The following is a 23,023-nucleotide window of genomic DNA, read 5'->3' on the forward strand; positions in this document are numbered from 1 at the left end:
CTATTTGACTTTAAAGGCAATGAAAATAACCTATTCATCACCATAAAAGTGAAATATCTGAATCTACACAGGAAAACAATAGAAAAGTGCTCATTTTAGAATAAAAACTAGATTTTTTCTTCAGAGGCTTTTGCATCTCTTTATTTATTTAACTCTTTATTTACTATATAAACATAAAACGTGTTTATTTGAATTACCTGAAGATTTCCTGAATTCTTGTTATTTTTTTTATACTTTATTAGTATGATTAGTAATTATTTGCTAGTAATTATTTATTATACATTATCTCATATTCATTGGATACTACCACTTATTAGTTAGATGCCAGTACCTATTGAATAGATACAAGAACTCATTTAACTTATGGGATAGTTCACGCAAAAGTGAACATTCTGTATTCACCTTTCGCTTGTTTCACATCAAGTTTCTTAGTTTCCATAGTAGAATAAACAACAACTATGGAACTTTCTACAAACTTTCTTCATTTGTGTTCAACAGAAGAAAGAAACTCAAAAGGTTTGAAATCACTCAAGGTTGAGTAAATAATGAGCAAATTTTCATTTTTGGGTGAACTATCCCTTTAAATGACCCAATGTCACCTGCACTGTTGAGATGTATTGAATGTATTATATATTAGCTCATATTCATTGGATACTAGAACTTATTAGAAGCCAGAACCTATTGAATAGATACAAGAACTTATTTAACTTAAGGGATAGTTCACCCAAAAATGAACATTCTGTATTGACCAAACCAAGTTTCTTAATTCTGTTGAGCACAAGAGAAGATATTTTGAAGTAAGCTGAAAATCTGTAACCATTGACTTCCATAGTAGGAAAAAAAACAACTATGGAACTTTTTTCAAACTATCTTCATTTGTGTTCAACAGAAGAAAGAAACTCATAAAGGTTTGAAACCACTCGAGTTGAGTAAATAAAGAGTCAATTTTCATTTTGGGGTGAACTATCCCTTTAAATGACGTAATGACGTAAATCTAATCTAATCTAATGTATTGAATAAGGACATGGGTGTAAATGACAGACATACTTCTCCTCTACTATTTCTCTGTACGTCTTGATGCTTTTCCTTCTCTGTGATCCTCCATCTCCACTCAGCAGTCTCTCCATCATCTTCCTCTCCTCTTCTTTTTTGATCAGGTCTTGAGACACGCTCCTCCTGCGACTCTTCCATTTGGCCAAATCCTGGCAAACAAATGCACACACACACATACTTTAATCCACACACCAAAGTTAACACAGAGAAACAACACAAATAGCGAAATCCACTTACATCCTGCCAGTGGTCTTCTTCCTCTTTCAGCTTGTTGTACTGGTTGTGCATGAGCTCGTGTCGAACTTGACTATGTGGCGACAAGTCTTCCTCACTTCTCATGTCAATCATGCTCACACTCCTGTTACACAGAGATTTCAACTCATTCAATTAAAGGTCATGTATACAACTTAGGCAAGGTAACAATAGTCAAATTAAAGGGCAAGACAAGCACGGCCAGTGAGTCAATGAGCATTTACAGTGTAATTAGGTTGAATGTGCTGCCCATAAGCCATGCATCCAGAAGTCCAGAACAGAGAACATATAGAAAGACATTTAGAAACAACCACCGAAAATGTATATTATTATAGACACGGTAAATCATTTTGATTATATATGAAACATGCTTGGTTTTAATTGTGTTAATTAATGTAGCATATTTCAGTACAACTTGATACATTGAGTGCAATTACTTCAGCAAACATCAGCAACAAAGGGACAAAAAGGTTTTCGTAGTGTGTCTTTAATTTGCGGTGTAAAGGGTTTACATTGTTAGCATCCCATTCGGTAAGCAACACAGCCACATTCCAGTGAAATTCCTCCATATTGTAAGTGCTGAATGCACATGCAGACATTAGACGCTGTGTGTGGAAAAAAGGCGAACCATAAGAGTGTTTTATTACAAAGCAAAAGGGACTTACTCTGGATCATCAAACACACTAGATGAACGGCTGAATCTACAACAGGCGAGACAAAAGAGCACACACACAATGATTTATGAGGATACTGATGATCGGCATATTTGTTCAAGCTTAGATGATTCTTAGATGAAGAAATTGTGAAGAAAAAAACTGCATTTTCTGCAAATGACTTTTCCCTCAGAATTTTGAGTTTACAATTGTAGTTATGGCTTTATATTGGTCCTCGTAAGTTCAACGAATTTTTCTTTTCAGAACTGAGATTTCAAATGACTCCAAATAGGGCTGCACGATACTAAAAAAATCTGATCCGATATTTTGTTTTGTTTAATATAATTATATTTTTTATTTAATATAATTTAATCAGATGCTTTGAATAGATCTATTTGGAAAGATATTATTAATAGGGTATATGCAGAATTATTAATAGGGTTAATTTTCAGTGACCTGGCTCAAGCTCTTCCAGTAAACAGTATGCAGATACAAGTTTATGGACGGTTTTCTTTCAAAATAAACGATCTCCACTGCCTTATTGATATACGATATAAAGTGGGTTTTAGATTGTACTAGAAGCACTGCATTAAATTACCGTGCCATGCCTTGGAAATATGAACATTTATATTATCCCAGTATTTTTAATGCTGTTTCTGCACTCACCTGCTGCTCCTCATTGGCTTTTCATCTCAGTGTATGCTTGAACAACTAAATAAATGCTGATGTCTATTTAACTGATTGTATTTTGATTACATTTCAACATTGATGCCGTAAAAGGAACCGTATAAAATTGAAAAAAGTCACATTAACCGTTCTCCGGAAGTTCATTGGAATGGGAAGAAACACTAGCTTTGCATATACCCTATTAGATCGATGGGGGTGATGAAGTGTTTTTCTACATGGTGCATCTGCATTAAATATAATAAATTACAAGCATAAAAAAAAAGTTAGAACAAAAATAAAAGTTGAACAAATAGTGCTTCATGGTTTTCTTGGGAGTCTAAATACAGAAATTGAACAATGGAACGTAAAATAACACGGTTATCATTGTATAAATAATTTTATACAATAATATTTAATAATATCTTCATCCTTTATTCTTTATTAAATAATCAAGTCCTGCGATGTGAGTATTGTGGATACCAACATTGCGATATCGATGCTTAAATGATATATCTTTCAGCCCTAACTCCAAATCTAAAGTTTATAACAAAAAAAACAAACAAAAAAACTCAGTTATGAGAAAATAAACAGTGAGAACTCAGAATTGACTCTATATAAAATGCAGGTACCAGTACTTTAAAGGTAAAAAAACACACACACAGGAAAAACAAATTAATACCATGGCTCCTGGCAATACATTGAGGTCTTATGAGGTCTTAGGATAGTATTCTCTATCTTAGATCTATTGTCAAGTTGAAGTCTGTCCTCTCTGTCAGTGACTTGGAGAAGGTTGTTCATGCCTTCATCTCTTCTCGTCTGGATTATTGCAACGCATTGTATCTGGGTGAGAGTCAGGCCTCTCTTTTCCTGCAGCTGGTCCAGAACTCATCTGCCAGGCTTTTAACTGGCACAAAAAAGATCCAGTTTCGAATTCAGTACAAAGTACTGCTGTATGTTTTTACATCCCTCCATGGCCTGGGCCCTGAGTATATTTCTGAGCCAATTAATATACATCAACCTGTGAGATCTCTTCGCTCTAAGGATTGACTCTATTTGACAGTTCTGCGATCATGCTTGAAATGTCGAGGTGATACAGTAGATCTTTTTCACTAGCAGCTCTAACGATCTTCCTCTCTCCTTAACAACAGTGGCAGATCCTACTTTGGAGTCATTTCAGAGATCACTGAAAATACACTGGAAGCTTTTAATCATGTGTTGTGAGTTTATGTATTTTGGCTCCTTGTATGTTTTGCATGTGTTTTAAGTACAGTACAGCACTTTGTGATTGGTTGAAATTGAAGTTATGAAGTCAAATAATATGTCTGAGTAAGAAAAGGAATAATATTGACAACATTAAACAATTTAATCCACAGGCATGTCAAAGATTAAGCATTGGAGTGCAAGTTTTCAGTCAAAAAGTTTACATATTAAGCATAAATTTGCTAAAACTCACACAGAAGCTGATCATTTACAACTTTTACGTAGGCTGCAGCATCCAGGAAAACTTAAGTAGGTGCTAATTTGATGTACAAAACAACACACACATTCCTCTCTCTTTGTTGTAAACAAATGATGTCAGCTTACTTATTCCCACCCACGTGTATGGCATTATGGGACCGGGTACTTAAGACTCAGACTGCTGTGTCAGGAGTGTTTGCTAAGGCTGTGAATTAAATGTAATATTGATCTAAAGGATGTTCAGTTTCTTGCACTGACTGATCATTTCATTAATCTTAATAAACTCATTCTTTAAAAAAAAGTGACCTACATCATGGATACCCAGAGGGTGGGAACATTAACAGCAAATTACTATCCTTACACTTCAATTTAACAAGATTTAATCACTTAACAATGGCTTTTCTTTATCTTCTGCATTTGAATTTCTCATGTCACATCCACAAGCTTTCTTCAAAAACAGAAGGACACAACATAATCAGGGAACTTCCTGTCTGCTCACTCTTACCACCATGTTATCCTGTTGAAGAAGGAAGATGTGATCTTTTAAGACAGCTATTGGATCCCATAACACCATGTGTTTGACAGATGCCGAAAGATAAAGCTGTAAGTGATAAAAGCTCTCTTTCTACAGGTATATTCTTCTTGAAGTTATCTTGGCTTGTTTTTTAGAGATTCTACTTCATAAGAAGATCCAAGGAAAAATGATAAAGATCATGCTGTTGAAACACAAGGTGTACATTTTATTTCGAAAGTATGCTTTGTTTTTAACAAGCATGTAATACAAATTTTGGTCACACTTTTGTAATGTACAATTTGTGCTGTTAACAAACAGTTAACTAACTTTTAGCTCAATAAACTACTAATTAGCTGCTTATTAATAGTCAGTATAGTAGTTGGATTTAGATATTGGGTATAATAAGGAATGTAGAATTTCATACTAATATAGGAAAGTAATAAGCCAGTAGTAAATGGTGTGGATCGTTACTTAAACTAAAGGTGACAAATAATTAACCCTTAATGTTATGCTTACGACTATAATATTGATTATTAAATTATTATATTATAATATTATAATTATAATATATTATAAATATATTTTTCATTTTGTCCTTTGATTTAACTTTTTATTTTATTTATTAATATTGTCCATGATTTTTTGTGTTTGCATGCAAAAAAGTTAACACCAACTGCCTTCCTATTAAGGGCATTTTTAACCGTAGAAGGCCAGAGGTTTAAAACAACAACAACAACCACAACAACAACAACAACAATAACACATTCTTACAGTTTATGATTATGGGAGAATATACTGTAAGGTGCCTAGTCTTACTACAGACTTTAGTCTGTAGCAGCTATTATAAAATGCTCCATATATGTCCAGTGGGCATTATATGTACACCTCGGCCAGTACCCTGTTTAAGAATTACATAAATATAAAATTCACATTCACAGACAGAAGAAGACATCAAATACTACTTAACAGTTCATTGCTCCTCTAACTCCATTTAAACAAATACGCACTTCATCCTGGACTTTGGTGAAATGTAAAATATGTTGCTATAGGTATGTTTCGTTGCTCATTACAGATGACAAATCCACTAGAGGGCGCTGTTTACATTTTTGCTAATTTAAAATACGCTACTTAGGGCAGGGCTACCCAACCTTTTCAGCTTGTGACACTCAAAATAACAATTCCATTGACCCGTGACCCCTGCATTTTCCTCGGAGGTGGTTATAAACATACAAACATTGCACACAACGGTGCACACACACCAGTAGGAACTATATAAATGAGCTAAACAGTCTGAACAGTCTAACAACCATTTAGTTTTTTTATAGTCATTATTCATTTGCTTAATTTAATGTTAACCTAAGGGAGATGCAGTGGCGCAGTAGGTAGTGCTGTCGCCTCACAGCAAGAAGGTCGCTGGGTCGAGCCTCGGCTGGGTCAGTTGGCGTTTCTGTGTGAAGTTTGCATGTTCTCCCTGCGTTCGCGTGGGTCTCCTCAGGGTGCTCCTGTTTCCTCCACAGTCCAAAGACATGCGGTACAGGTGAATTGTTTGGATGGAAGCTTGGATGTTTCCCAGAGATGGGACGCGGCTGAAAGGGCATCAGCTGCATAAAAACGTGCTGGATAAGTTGGCGGTTCATTCCGCTGTGGTGACCCCAGATTAATAAAGGGACTAAGCCGAAAAGAAAATGAATAAATAATATTAGCCTCACTTAACGAGAATGGGGGGCACAATTTTTACAGCACAAGACTATTCTTGGTTTAATTTTGGAGGCCGTCACTTGGAGACGTCCTCTATGTTTAGTCTTGGCCTTTATTTTTAATGTACATGAGCGCTGTAAAGGTGTCAAAGTTTAACATTCAATCATTCACTTTCTTTTTGGCTTAGTCCCTTTATTAACCTGGGGTCACCACAGCGGAATGAACCGCCAACTTATCCAGCACATGTTTTATGCAGCGGATGCCCTTCCAGCTGCATCCCATCTCTGGGAAACATCTATACACACTTATTCACACTCATACACTACAGCCAATTCACCTGTACCGCATGTCTTTGGACCGTGGGGGAAACTGGAGCACCCGGAAGAAACCCACGTGAACATGGGGAGAACATGCAAACTCCACACAGACCCAGCCGAGGCTCGAACCAACGACCTTCTTGTTTTGAGGCAAGAGCACTACCTACTGCACCACCGCATCGCCTCAAAGTTTAACATTGTGCCGTTAAATAAATCTGCTACAACTAACACTATTGCTGTGTCATTAATCTAGTGTAAGAACCCCATGGGTCGCAATCCGGTAGGAAAAGAATTGAAAGGCTAATGGCTTTTTATTCGCATGTTTTTTATGTAACTATTAAATACTATTTTTATTTTCTGGTGATTATGGATAAAATATGGTAGTTCTGATAGTCCCAAATAGTCCCGAATTTGGGAACTACTGACTTAGGGTACATTTTGCATGTTTCAAATACACATTTTTCTTGTACATGATCACCTAGACTAGCAAACCACCAACCTAAACCCTTCCCTAAACCCAACCAATAGAGTTTCAAAAGCAAACCTTGATTTTACATTGTTTTAACCTTTTTATGGAACCATACTTCACCAGACTCAAACCTGGGTGCCCTGCATTACAAGTACAACCACGTACAAAGTCAGCATCCGAGCAAACTGATCCTACCAGAAAAGCTGTTGGTATAGAGATAGATAGGCAAGGCAAACATATTCAGTTACAAATCCCCAATTACCGTAAAGTTGTTTTGTGGTATTTATTTGGTGATGTGCAAAAAACTGCATGAAAATAATCCTTTAATCATCAATAATATATATCACCATTAGTGTGAAAATGAACAAAAGTTGTTGGCATCATACTGCACTAGTATAATCTGCAGTCAAATGTATGTTAAAGTAGGTTTTGGCAGTTCATAAAAATGTAGGCTGGCATATTTCCAATATACCAGTGTTGAATCCACCACTTATCATAAAGTCAAAGAGTCTAAAAGATGATGAGAAAGAACAACAAGACGGTGAATCATCAAAGAGAAAGCCAGCCAACGCTCTCAAACCTCATCAGGACTGATGGGCTCAGCTTTTAAAGCACTGAGCTGTGTGTCAGCGAAAGTGTGGCCTGCGGTCTCGCCACAAGAAACACACAGACACCAAAAATACAGGCCACCCAAACAACACGCCAATTATAAAGCCCAAAGTATTCCGTATAAATGTAAATATGAGTCGGGTTTGCTGCAAATCCTTCCAGCAGAGAAGACCAAAGGAAACATAACTAGATCTGAGAGACTCCACTGAAAACAAAACAAGATCTTGAGTTGGATGCAACTCTGTTTATCGAGGGATCATGTTGGAGATAAGCCTCGAGTCTTTATTGTATTATTGTATATCTTTGAAGTAAAACTGCTGCAGCGTATTCTTTCTAGACTCTCTATAAAGCCAGATATCTACAAACACAAAAATCTGTAAAATCTGTCAACCTAAGACACTGAAAAATATTGTTAAAATTAATGATTCACATGGTTTTAACATTAAAAACAAAATACATGTGCATTAATGCATTGCGATTAACTTTCCTTCATCAGGGTTTCAATATACAAACACATACAATTGAAGTCAGAATTATTAGCCCCCTGTTTATTTTTTCCCCAATTTCTGTTTAACAGAGAGAAGATTTTTTCAACACTTTTCAAAACATAATAGTTTTAATAACTCATCTCTAATGACTGATTTATTTTATCTTTGCTATGATGACAGTACATGATATTTTACTAGATACTTTTCAGGACACTTCTATACATCTTAAGAGACATTTAAAGGTTTAACTAGGTTAACTAGGTTAACTAGGCAGGTTATATATTATAATATAATATATAGCTTAAAGCTTATAATATTGACCTTAAAATAGTTTAAAAAAATTAAAAACTGCTTTCATTCTAGCCCAAATAAAACAAATAACACTTTCTCCAGAAGAATAAATATTACTGTGAAAATTTCCTTGCTCTGTTAAACCTCATTTTGGAAACATTTAAAAAAAAATAATATTTCAAAAGGGGGTTATAATTTTGACTTCATCTGTATGTCAATGCAACCCTCAGAAAATTCAGCAATGAAAAAGCACTATTACAGAACAAACAAACACCATCTCTTCTTACAGTCACATCTTACTTTCAGTCTCATGTATTCACTGACTGGAACTCTCTGTCTCTCTCTCTCACTCTCTCTCTTTCTCTCAGTCAAGCTATTATTGGATAGCTGTACACCTTTTAAGATGGAAGAACGCATTTCTTTCATCTTAACTGAAAATTAAGTCATATTTAAAAAGGTAAAAGTTAATACAGTGAGTGCTTTGAAATAAGGATGAAAGGATGTGTCAGTTCAGTTTTTAGAGTTGAAGTTCAGTTTAGTTCAGTTCCGTGTGGTTTAATTTTCACTGCTGAAAGTCCAAACACTGAAGAGCAAATTCATCGATGTGCAACTCCACAAGTCCCTAATCAAGCATGCGAGTGGTGACAGTGGTGAAACTATACCAATGACAAAATTGAAAATTAAGTTGAGTTAACAAAACAGTTACTATGAGTTTAAACACTTTTTAAAGAGCCCATATTATGGGTTTTTGAAAATGCCCTTCCATGTAGTGTGTAACACAGCTCTAAGTGAAGTGAAATATCCAGCTAAGGCTTAAATCTGTAAGTGTACAGTGTTTAAAACTATTGATTCATCTATAAAAGAGTCGACTCATAGTGCTTCAAACGAGTCGTCTTGATAACGAGTCATTAGGTGTTTCGCGATGACGCAGCCACGAAACACAAGCCTCGCCAGTAGTTACGCGCGCAAACCAGGGAGATTTGAAACCTGCGGCCCCGCCCACTAACACAGAAAAAACACTAGACACACACACACAGACGCTGCCAGTCGAATGAAGTCACGCTGTGCTCAGATGGATAATATTGACAGTCTCTACCTAAAGATGAGTTGTGAACTGTGAAGAGTCAGTGGTTGAGGTTTATTCACTAGTGTAAGTAAGTGCGATTAAAATTGTTGCCTCGTTTAACTTGCAAATTATGTATTTATTGTGTTTTGTTACTTGTTAACCTGGTACAGTACACGCGGTTACTCTTTATATTCTCTTATCACATGTAAGCCACGTTAAAAACGCGACGCGTGCCGCTTTGTTTACGGATTTAACGTTAAAGGCTTTTGTGAGCTCGCATTCCACTGCCGTTTGTCGTTGCTATGGCGATCGTAAGCTAGGAGACAGGAGAGGTGTCGATCTCCCTAGTTCTGAGGAGGAACGTGATGTGTTTATGTGTGTGTGTGTGTGTGTGTGTGTGTGTGTGTGTGTGTGTGTGTGTGTGTTGTGTGTGTGTGTGTGAGAGAGAGAGAGAGAGAGAGAGAGAGAGAGAGAGAGAGAGAGAAAGAACAGGTCGAGTTTGTGACGCCTAGGGGCTAGGAGACAGGAGACTCGCGTCGCTTTCCCTAGTTCTTCTGAGGAGCGTTGTGTGTGTGTGGGTGAGAGAGAGAGAGAGAGAGACTCGCGTCGCTTTCCCTAGTTTTTCTGAGGAGCGTTGTGTGTGTGTGTGTGTGTGTGTGTGTGTGTGTGTGTGAGAGAGAGAGAGAGAGAGAGAGAGAGAGAGACTCGCGTCGCTTTCCCCTAGTTCTTTTGAGGAGCGTTGTGTGTGTGAGAAAGAGAGAGAGAGAGAGAGGGAGAGGGAGAGGGAGAGGCTAGGCGACTCGCGTCGATCTCCCCAGTTCTTCTGAGGAGGGTTGTGTGTGTGTGTGTGTGTGTGTGAAAAAAGCCTTACACTATGAAGCGCGTGTGCACTGTGACTACTTTTATATAGTTGATTACCAGCTGGGCATTTCACTCTGTCTCGTGCAGAAGCCTGTCACTGTCGACCAATCGCAGCAGGCTGTCATCGGTCCAATCAGCGCAGATTAGCTTCGCGCTGAGGAGGGGGTTGGGAACAAATGAATCGCTGAACGATTCATATGGGAGTCGTTGGGATAATTAGGTAAAAATAAATGCAGGTTATAAGACCATAAAAGTGTTTTATGACCTTGCATGCATATTAGACTGTTGTTGGAGACCCTTACAACCTACATATGACCCTATTTCATGTATAATATGGGCTCTTTAAAGTAAAGTAAATAATTTCTTTTTTACAGTGTTTATTACAGTGTTTATCAATACTTTGATTCATTTTTTATGTAAAACAATTACAATTACTGAATATAATGAAATGTCTACAAAATAATGGAATAATAAATAATGGTTCTCAAAATGCAAAGTAAAACTGTAAATTAACAATTCTTGCTGTCTTAATATTTTAAGCTGAATCAAGTTAACTTTTCTAATCATCGTAGCCTACTTAAGTCAGTCAAACTGACAAAAAAATGTGTGTAAATCATAAAAAAAAAAAATTACTTACTGATATGAGTCAAAGTCTATAGAATACACAAGACACGTCACTCGTATAGTTTTGAATAGGGAAAAGTGTAACGATCAATTTAGCATGATTCTTCGGGGGAGGGCCTGGGACCAGATGTGAATTTCTGCAGATTTTGAGTGAATCAAACATTTAAAAATGAAACTAAAGATACAGTTGTTGTTTAATTTTATTGCTGTTCTCTAATATGAAATTTAATCAGAAGCTTGGCAATCAATTTGAAGAATTTGATGTTTCCCCATTCAACAGAATGCCCGAGCATACTGCCCGAGAGACGTTCCAAAGATGGCCGCCGAGTGAAATGACTTGCCTTAAAGGGACTTTGTATAAGTTACAGAAACATACAAAACAATTGTTTTACAACTTTTGTCATATAATTTTTTACAGTATATGCAAATATGATACCGATATGAAGGTTTCTACTGTATTCCAGACACAAAAACCTCAGCTTCATAAGTCATGCCAAGCCACGTCTATGGATCTAAAGCTTAACAAGCATGCAGCGATCCTCACCAGTCCCCATGGAAAGAAGTCTAATCATATTAAAAAAAGCTGCGATGTTGACATTGATGAAGTGCTTGTTAATAGACTTATATTACATTCAGGATTCTTAAAATTCTTTAAAAAAAGAAAATTTTTTAGATATTTTTTAAAAACAATAAACAATGGAGGAGTACATTATAATTTTATTATTTTATAATATTATTATAACGTATTAGGCTACGATGATATTAATAAAATCGCGCAAACAGAGCTTTTTCTTTTTTTTACAAACAGATTGGGAAAAACTGCAGGTAAAAATATGTTCTATGACCTCAAACAAGTGTTTATGCTTTCATATATATTATGTACATGTGCTACTGATTTCCTATATGTTTTGCTGCCAGATCTTTTACTATATTGATGCATACTTGTTGTAAACATTTTAAGATGTTCATTAATGAATGACGCACTTTTGCCATTTCCACACCCCAAACAAGATGCGGCACAAAACGAAATGTGGTTGATTGGTTATCCTCTCAGTCAATAGCATCATTGGCTCCTTGACCATTCAAAGTAGGGCTGGGCGATATGGCAAAATACAATCTCGATTAATTCTTTTCCATATTGATCAATAACAATATCTAAATTTCAATATCAGTTGTTAATGCTTCCAGATTTAAAAGAGTATCCCAACAATGACTGCAGACACAAAAATTAGAGGGTAACCTAACCTATTTTCAGTGGCCCGATCATTTTTGATTGCCCAAAAATTCGGTGCATCTCTAATATCAACACTTTTAGATTGCCATTGTTGCACATTTCTGCTGTGTGATTGGCTCTTAGATAAATATGCAGTATAAAAGACCAGAGCTTATCATTGTTATTGGACAGAAATTTAACTGCGATTTGATATAATATTTGTTATGGGCCCAGCCCTAATTCAAAGCGGCCAAAGTTCCCAGACCTTTAGCCGTCAGTATGAGGTCGGCTATGCGAGACTAGACACACAATAACTTCATGAGTTTAAAGAGTCAAAAAACAAATCATGAGAGAAATGTTAAAACAAGTCACTGCTTTGCATGTTTGGCCTGTCTGTTAACTAAAATCTCCCTTAGGCCAAAATATATCATTTAACAGGGGCATTTATTTGTTATGTTTACTTTTTTTTGCCACATTCAAGTAAAAAAAAAAAAAAAAAAGGGAGAAAGCTGTAATTCTCATAAGAACGTACAACACAAATCAGTGAATTTCCTGTCTGTTCGCTCTTAACACTGTGTTTTTCAGTTTCAAGGAGAAAGAAGGTCATCTTTTGAGACAGCTTGGATGTCATAACACGATTTGTTTACAAGATGCCATAAGATTAGGTTGCAAGTGATAAAAGACACGTTCTTCTTTAAGCTATCCTGGAGCGTTTTTTAACCAGCAAGAACTCCACTTCAAAAGAAACTCCAAAGAAAAATGATCAAATTCTTGCTTTTAGCATACAGGGTGCAATAATATCTGGGCTCAGTATCCTTTTTTATTTTTCTTTTCATTTTATTTTCTTTAATTAAATGCTGTTTCTCAATGAATCATGGTATATAATCACAGTCAGCACAGTTTTCAAAAATTTTAAAGAGTTTTAAACACAGATAATAATTTAAAAAAATGCTTCTTTTTCAGTACATTAGCATATTAAATGATTTCTTCAAAACACACAAAACCACATTTTAATTAGCTATTTATAATTTTGACAATAAAAAAATACAGCCTTTATGAGTGTAATATGTCTTTCAAAACCATTAATGTTGACTTACAGTTAATGGGCTCTATTTGAATGATCTAGGTGCAAAGTCAAAAGAGCATGGTGCAAAAGCATTAAGGGCATGTTCGAATCCAGTTTTACATTTTAAGGAAGAAAAAATACGCTCTGCGCCCTAGCACTGGTCTAACAGAGTTGTGCTTATTATCTTACTGAGTTATGGGTGTGCTTTGAGCATAACGTGCATTGAACCAATCAGACTCTCATGTCCTATTCCCTTTAAGAGTCAGTTTGAATCGCACCATGGCACATTTGCTATTTACATGGCAAGACTTTGTAAGTGGAAAAACTGAACCATGTATGTTGTGAAATTTGTCATGTGTGTTTGTAATGAGGCAACAGACATATGTAAATTGCTGAGTATAAGTGTTTACTGCACATTATAAACTGTGTCAAATCACTCAATTATTACTGTGATTTTTCTGGGCTGAAAGATATCAATACACTTTATTGATATAAAAAACAGTTGTTTATGCAGAGGGTGATATTTATTCTTGCCTGTGTATTCACATAGGTTAAACATACAAAATACAACTCTAAATACACTTCTGCCTGCCCCTTTAGTAGAGTTTAATTATAATTTAGACTATAGGTTTTCAACAACACAACTCAGGGGCAAAAGATAATCTGGCAGCATCTCCTCAATTTATTTAAATATATTTTGACAGCTTAAGTATGATTAATTTGCATATGTTTATTTCAGAGCACACCATGCTGTATGGGTGAGTGTGTGTACTAGTATTAGTAGTTTACAATGACATGTCTATGGTTTCTGGAGAATTTGTGCACTTACCTAAGCCACATACCTTCTATTTAGTCTATGGGTCTGTGAGCTCATTTGGCCTCATGTGCATGTTCTGGCATGCTTGGTGGAGTGTCAGTGTTTACCTTTTTACTGGTAGTATGCTTGTGGGTCTGTTGATTTGTAAGAAGCATGCTATGGCTATAGCTTATTCTGTTGTGTTTATATATATAGCTGGTGTTTCAGTATCTGGTCATCAGTCAGTTGCTTTTCATGTCACTGTCTGTGTTTTATTCAGGAGTCAAGGTTGTCAGGTGATGTTCTTGTAAATCGAGTTTGTAGTTACTAGTACTTTCTTGTTTCTGAATTACTATCTGCACTGGCTTCATTATGGATTTGCACAGCCATCATCTACAGCATACATTTGGATTTTCGGGGAAAAAATAATAATAATAAAAAATAAATAAATAAATTTATTATATATATATACTATATATATATATATACTAATATATATATAATATATAGTATATATATCGCACTTAGATTCTGTTGTTATTTTATGACAATGCCATCTTTAAAAATTCATATTAGGCATTGAAATGATGAACAGATCACTCTGGACAAATCGCTCTGTTTCATGTACATTTCTGACCTTTATGCCTCTAATACATCTAAAGATTGCCATCAAAATCTCACAAGCCTGCTTTCTTGTTCCTTGGTAACAGTTAATCTCTGAATGTTAGATCTGGTTTCAGGAGCATGAGAAGTGTAGCATGTCATTGGCATTTTAACAAGTATTATTTTTACAAATCAGCAGTTCATACTTTTTTGAACTACACATTCAAAAAATACAAAAATAAAACAAAGAATCATGAGGAAGTTGATCATGAACTGTTTGTAACCTTTTTGATTTTATTTAATTTTGTCAGTTTTTTTAATGTATGCTGTCAGATTCCTTAGAATCAACCTAAATCTATGAAAAATTAATTCTATTAGATGTGGAAATGGTATAAATATCTCTACCTTTACAAAAAGCCAGATTCAATTAGTTAAATTCTATGAGTTTGGTTTACTTAATATTTGGGAACAAAATTGATGCAGCTCTATACTCCACACAATAGATGAATTAATAAGAAGCATTTAAAAGGCATTGGATTTAGCGATATAATTACATAAATCTTGTTCTATTTGTTTGTTTTTGTTTAACTAACACATATCAATCCCAACGTTTATTAGTTCAACTATGTTAAAAGTATGTAATCCAAATCAAAATACATAAATCTTTTTTGTTAGGCCTAAATATTTTTTAAGTGTAGTTGCTTATAGCTTGCATAATGTATGGACTGATTATTATGAGTTATATTATATTACTTTATAATTATGACTATTATTATTTATTAACTCTGTTTTATGTATTATATCATTACGGATTATAAGGACTTTTAAATCACATATTAAGATGTTATTCCGCATGAACATATTCTGAAGCCTTAATCCCATCCCATAGCTAAATTTAACCACTTACTTAATAACCACTAAATACTTCTTTAAATATTAATGAGCAGAAACTTTAATGAGGCAAACGTTGTCTAAATCCATTTTAACTGATCTAATTCTCTTTTGCAGAAAAATGATAAAATAATACCAGATGAAAAAACAAACATCATAAACAAACTGAAGAGTTCGAGGAAAGAAGGAAAAAAGGAATGACAGATGAATAGATTTAATGTCATTACTTACATTCCATGAGCCTTTTCAGCCATGTCTGGAAAATAAAAACAAGCACATTTTTAGACCTATTCTTTCAGCAATTTCATTAATAATTATTATTATTTATTTGTTTTGCTTGAAAAAAGGGCACTGGCTGTCAAATGTAAACTAAAAACATAAAAACAATCAATTAATAACTTAATTATCCTAATTGTTATATTATTATAAAGTTTAATCTAGACTTTTTCGAAAGAGTCACAATACACTCAACACTGGACAATTCAGTGAGACAAATGAACTCAGTGCAATACATTGTATTTTGAACAGACGTTTGAGCAAAACATTAAAATAAAAAATACACAAACACATAAAAGGTCAATAGTGTAAATTTAGCTACTCCTTTAGATAATGGAGTATTACAGACATTTTTCATATTCAATTCCCACCATGAGAAATAATATTTTCATGTCTCTCAGAGGTTGTGTGACATCACATACTGTAACAATGGGTTATGTGAGGTAGACCACAATAACAGTCATGAATTAGTCTGGCTATTAACCAATGGGAGAATTCATTAGACGGGACTGATAGGGTGAAGAAATCTCTGCGCAATTTAGGATTACTTGACAACGCTGTTAACTGAGCACTGACAGCCAACTCTAAACAATGACCCAAACATGGGAAGAAATGAGAGTTTACCTTTGGCTTTTAATTGTATATAATACCTAATGGGAGAAATGAACTTCAGGGTGAAAAACTCTGGCTATAGTTAGTGTGAATAACACTCACCTGCTTTGGTTCTGTATGATTCGGGCATGGATGATTCTGGCTCATTTGTTGATTTCTGTGGGGTCTTTAGCTCACTGACCTAAATTAAAATCCAAAGTCAAACAGATACAGAAAATACAATTATTTGGTTACAATGATTATTTTGATGGTCTCTTTTAAACATTTTGTTGATTATGAGTATTTTTGGAATTACATGTCAACTAAGTAATGCATGAGTACACTGTCAGGGGTAGTGAGATATGTGGAATGTACTTTCAAAGTAATTTGTAACTTTTAATCTATAAAACTTACTAGTATATATCTTAATACAGTACTACTCTTACTTAATTGAGGTCAATGGCAAAAAATTACAATGGATTAATCACCATTCACTACTAATTAAAATTAAAGGATATGATAATATTAATTGTATCTAATAATAAATAGTATCTAATACATATGTACTAGTGTCTTTTAAAAAGTAATAATAGTAACACTAATAAAAGTACTAGGATTAAGCACTAGTAACTAATGAAAAAGTAGCCTACTACTAAATGGAAATGATACTAGTAGGTAAACAAATAAGCGTTTAGGCTTGCCATACTAAATCTAGACAAGAATGAATCTTTTTAGCATCCATGTGTCAGTAGGGTAAATGCACAGCTAGTGTTTCTTTCCATAACAATAAACTTCTGGTGAACGGTTAATGCGACTTTTTAAAATTTTATACGGTTCCCTTTACAGCATCAATGTTGAAATGTAATTAAATATAATCGGTTAAAAGACTTCAGCATTCATTTAGTTGTTCAAACATAAAACGAGATGAAAAGCCGTTTACACGCATGCGCCTGTAAGGATCAGCAAACTAGCGCAGAAACTCCATTGAAAATACTGGGTTAAAGCAAATTTTCATAATTTAAAGGACATGGCGCGGAAAAATGTCATGATGCAGTGCTTCTTGTACATTCTGAGGCCCACTTTATATCGTATATCATCAGACAGTGAAGATTTGATTTTTAAGAACAGACCTTAAACGTGCCGATTTTGTAACGGCATACAGTACACCGGAAGCGCTTGACCAAAGTCCTTCTGCATACTTTTGCATATACCCTATTGCCTGTGTGTGTGAATTCCACTGTGTATGCACAAAAAAGTACAATTACAATTTAGCTTTGACTAGATTAAGATGGCAATCTTTTAATACTAATGGGTGATAGGTTACATGTAGTTGAAAGTTATTTATTGCCACAGAATGTCTAAAAAGGACCATCAAAATAAAGTATTACTTGATTCTTCTAATTACCATGATATACGCAGAGCTGGGGTAGATTACTTAGGAATTCTAATCAGTTACTGATTACAAATTGCATGAGAAATTTTTTCAAGCACTAATATAACTTTTCTTATAATCATTTTCTCTATCATTTTCTCGTAATTTAACATTCTTATGCATTTCTTGATTATTATACATTTGACTCCATTTGGATTATATTTAGATTACTTTTGTGCTAACCCTTATTTGATGTCACATATATTAAAGTAGAACAATCTTGCACTATTTTAACAGATTAAAAGAAAAATATATGCTGCAGTTTTATCACCAACAAGAGCCTCAACAGTTCATAGTGAGTTATAGACACTTAATCTTTAAAGACACTAAGACTAATATGAATTGATGTGTGTTTGCTGACGTTAACACTCAAAACAATATCCCATTTTCATGATTTTAAATCATTTACCAATAATTAAGCAAATTCCAAAACTGCAACATTACAAAACTAATATAAAAAAACACAAAAAATTCATAAATGTTAGTAGCAGGTTGAGAATTATCATCAAATTTAAAGTAAAAAAGTTGCAAAATAATATTTTCAATCAACTGTGAACAGCTTATTGCCACTGTATAATAATATGTAACCATTATGCAATCCAATAAAAGTAACTGGTAGTCTGATTACAATCATTTTAAAACGTAGTTAGCTCTGTATATATGCAAGTACTCTTCCTGTACATGTGTATTTACAGTACAGTACAGCATGCAAAAAACAACAACAGAATTTAGAAATAAGCTAACCTGTGCAGAAAACTCCATCTGAATCACATCTTGTAGACTGGTCTCACTCATACCCATCTCATCTGTCTTCTCTCGATCTACACCGAAAGAAGAACATTTACATAAGAATATAAAGAAAAAAGGAATCAAATAATTCATACTATAATCAATAAAAGCTGACCTACCTGTAACAGTCTCATCTGGATTTAGCTCCAACACTTTTGGGATTCTGGGACATCTCCGACCTGCGGGGGGACTGTCCGTCCTTCAATCTGAACCATGTAGAAAGACGTTATAAATGTTTCAAAATTCTACTCAGCTACTACACTATATAGAATGTAAATTATTGCTTGTTACAGCACATAGTGACCTCTGTGGTATCTCTGTGTTCTCTGGGCTCTCTGCTGTGCGTGTGGATGAGAGCATGTGGACTGTGGGCTGAACTACAGACACTTCACTATCTGTCATGTCTGAGTCTGTGTGTTGGTAGGAAGATGAGAAGAACTGTAGATGAGAAGAATCTTCTTCCTCTGCTTTGTTAGGCCCTGTCTTCTCAATACTGAGGCTGTCATCTTCCCTTTCTCCATTCACTCGCACTCTTTCATCCACCTGAGAGATTAAAAATACAGTACTTACATTAATTTGTCTTGTTTTCTTAATAATATACTTTGTTTGATATTAAAAAAACACTTACATATATTTAGTTGAGAAGCAAAAGTGTGTGCAATTACAAAGGAGCACATTTTAGTTACATGGTGTAATGTTTAAAAGCGTTTAAAATCCTAATCAGCAATACGAGATGAAGATGTGATAACATTATAAAAGTTGTTTTACTTTACACGACCTGACAAGAGTGTGTGGCCATCTAATACTACTCACTTTTTTTAAGTAAACTATTATTTTGGATAAAATGATGATGATGCATCCACATCACTAGGTGTCACTGTAATGGAGGTCTAATATATATACACTCACCCGGTCACTTTATTAGGTACACCTGTCCAACTGCTTGTTAACGCAAATTTCTGATCAGCCAATCACATGGAAGCAACTCAATGCATTTAGGGATGTAGACATGGTAAATCTGCTGCAGTTCAAATCGAGCATCAGAATGGGGAAGAAAGATGATTTAAGTGACTTTGAACGTGGCATGGTTGTTGGTGCCAGATGGGCCAGTCTGAGTATTTCGGAAACTGCTAATCTACTGGGAATTTCACGCACAACTATGTCTAGGGTTTACAGAGAACGGTCCAAACAAAGAAAATATCCAAAGAGCAGCAGTTCTGTGAGCGCAAATGCCTCGTTGATGCCAGAGGTCAGAGGAGAATGGGGCTGATAGACTACCGCAGCAAAAGACCACACCGGGTGCCACTCTTGTCTGCTAAGAACAGGAAACTGAGGCTACAGTTCGCACATGCTCACCAGAATTGGACAATAGAAGATTGGAAAAATATTGCCTGGTCTGATGAGTCTCGATTTCCGCTGCAACATTTGGATGGGAGGGTCTGAATTTGGCCCTCAACAACATGAAAGCATGGATCCATCCTGCCTTGTATAAACAGTTCAGGCTGCTAGTGGTGGTGTAATTGTGTGGGCGATATATTCTTGCCACACTTTGGGCATATTTGTACAATTGAGCATTGTGTCAATGCCACAGCCTACCTGAGTATTGTTGCTGACCATGTCCATACCTTTATGACCACAGAGTACCCATCTTCTGAGGGCTACTTCCAGCAGGCTAATGCGTCATGGTCATAAAGCGTGAATCATCTCAGATTGGTTTCTTGAACATGACAATGAGTTCACTGTACTCAATAGCCTCCACAGTCACCATATGTCAATACAATAGAGCATCTTTGGATGTGGTGGAACTGGAGATTCGCATCATGGATGTGCAGCTACCAAATCTACAGCAACTGCGTGATGCTATCATGTCAATATGGACCAAAATCTCTGAGGATATATCCAGTACTTTGTTGATTCTATGCTACAAAGGATTAAGGCAGTTTCTGAAAGTAAAAGGAGATCCACCCCGGTACCAGTAAGGTGTACTTAATAAAGTGGCCGGTGAGTGTATAATATATATATATAATATATATATATATATATATATTAATATATATATATATATATATATATATATCTATATATATATATATATATATATATATATATATATATATACACACATATTTTAATTAAGCACATCTTCAATTAATATTTTATTTAACATTTATCATTTTTTACCATATAGCAGGTGCTTTAAAACACTTCTATACATTGTTGAGAAAAGTACACATTAAAACCGAGAGGGAATAAGAAATAGTAAAATAAAAAGTTTGTTTATTTTGAATTATTATTTCTCTTATATTTCAGGTACCTGACCAGGAAATCTTTTTTAATTTTAATTATTTAAATAAGGACTACAACCTAAGTTAAACAGTAAAATAATCCAATATAATTAAAAACTATTAAAACTATTTAGTAATAGTTTTAACTATTAAAAAAGCTACTTCATGATACTAATATATAATAAAAACCCTCAAAAACAACATACAGGTACTTTACAGAGGATATCAGAAGCAGGGAAGATTTTCATTTGAGCATAAGTCATAAAAAGTTTCTACCATGACAAAAAAACAAAACAAAAAATAAACATACACTGTAATAAGCAATTAGTTGAACTTTACTTTAAAAAAGCGAGTAAACCTGTTGCCTTAAAATTGTAAAAGTAAAATAAATTATGTGCATAAAGGTAAATCAACTTAATAGTTCCAAGTTACAACAGGTTTACTCACTCTTGTATATGTCTACTTGTATGTTTCTGCATGTGTGTGTGTGTGTGTGTGTATTTTAAATGGGCTCTGTGTGAGAGTTTTTGTCTTCGTATGGAGCACTTCACACAGAAAGGACCCATTCACAAACACACACTCATACCTACTGAACACTAGCACCCATTCAACACATGCCCACTTTAACTGTTAACACTCATTCCAGCCAGCAGAGGGCAACATCTGCCATTGTTGACGTGTTCTGAAACACTTTGCTAACGGAGAATATACAGCATAATTATCCAGGAGATTGCAGCTCAGTGTGGGTGGTGTGGCAGAGTACATGTTGCTGAAGTAGTTATATTGCTCCGAGTCTGCCCTTTAAGACATAATGGAGATCTTACTAATGTGATTTCAATATCGTCTTAGATGTTTGCTTTAAAGGAACAAATATATGACAGAGCAGTTTGAGATTTACACTGCAAAATTGATTTTTTCTCACAACTCGATCTACAATTAGAGGGATACAAAGTTAGCGTTAGTTCTACTATAAAGATCTGGGTGTCATATTAGACAGCAATTTAACTTTTAAAAATCATATTTCCCATGTCACAAAAACTGCTTTCTTTCATCTGAGAAATATCGCTAAGTTACGAAGTATGCTATCCATCTCAGATGCAGAAAGCTAGTCCATGCTTTTATGACTTCTAGGCTGGACTACTGTAATGCTCTGTTTGCTGGCTGCCCAGCATCCTCTATTAACAAACTTCAATTAGTACAAAATGCAGCTGCCAGAGTTCTTACCAGGTCTAGAAAATTTGATCACATCACCCCCAATTTTATCCTCCTTACACTGGCTGCCTGTTAAGTTTCGTATTGAATTTAAAATATTGCTTCTTACATATAAAGCTCTAAATAATCTAGCTCCTGCTTATCTAACCAATCTTCTGTCTCGCTACAATCCAACTCGCTCTGTAAGATCTCAAAACTCAGGACTTCTGGTAGTACCTAGAATAGCAAAGTCGAGTAAAGGAGGTCAAGCCTTCTCATTTATAGCTCCTAAACTCTGGAATAGCCTTCCTGATAACGTCCGAGGCTCAGACACACTCTCCCAATTCAAACTAGATTGAAGACCTATCTGTTCAGTAAAGCATACACTTAGTGCACCACTTAGGGGGCTTCCACACAGGTTATGCATCTTGCTGATATACACTGTGAACATCAGCTACGCTAATTATTTTCTTTATTCTCCATTTCCACCTGGGGATACTCTTCCCGAGGCCCTCAGACTATGCAGAGTCACTGATTCGATCCAAGACCAACGACGAGATGATCCCAAGGTTTCCATATCCTGGACCTGGCCGAATCCTGAACAACTACTGCGATGGTCATGGAAGAGTGGAGAACATGAGACTGTTTCCTATGACGCTCCAGAGACAGACGAGTCTTCGCTGAGGCCAGTTTCCAGCCTCCGCCACTGAGACTGCAGCTCTGCACAAGACGTTTGGCCAGCGGAGAAATTAAAATGGTCGTGCCCAACTGAGCCTGGTTTCTCTCAAGGTTTTTTTTTCTTCACTTCCGCCTTTAGTGAAGTTTTTTTTCCCCTCTCCGCTGTCGCCACTGGCTTGCATGGTTCAGGATC

The 23,023-nt window shown here is 35.3% G+C and overlaps 1 protein-coding gene and 1 long non-coding RNA gene across 3 annotated transcripts in view; both read right to left on the bottom strand.

Moving 5' to 3' along the window:
- limch1b (LIM and calponin homology domains 1b) overlaps positions 1 to 23,023 on the bottom strand; it is a 222,106-nt gene that overhangs the window by 31,551 nt on the left and 167,532 nt on the right. The gene's annotated exons all lie outside the window — the stretch shown is intronic.
- Positions 15,829 to 18,836, bottom strand: LOC130241120 (uncharacterized). Of its 2 annotated transcripts, none has more exons than XR_008838832.1 (4): positions 18,796 to 18,836; positions 18,632 to 18,708; positions 16,579 to 16,657; positions 15,829 to 15,844 (listed from the first exon to the last, which is right to left on the bottom strand). It is a non-coding gene; the product is annotated as an uncharacterized LOC130241120 (long non-coding RNA). The 2 variants fall into 2 exon arrangements; XR_008838831.1 differs by lacking the exon at positions 15,829 to 15,844 and adding an exon at positions 16,374 to 16,448.

Source organism: Danio aesculapii, chromosome 14, assembly GCF_903798145.1.
Source record: "Danio aesculapii chromosome 14, fDanAes4.1, whole genome shotgun sequence".
NCBI lineage: Eukaryota > Metazoa > Chordata > Actinopteri > Cypriniformes > Danionidae > Danio > Danio aesculapii.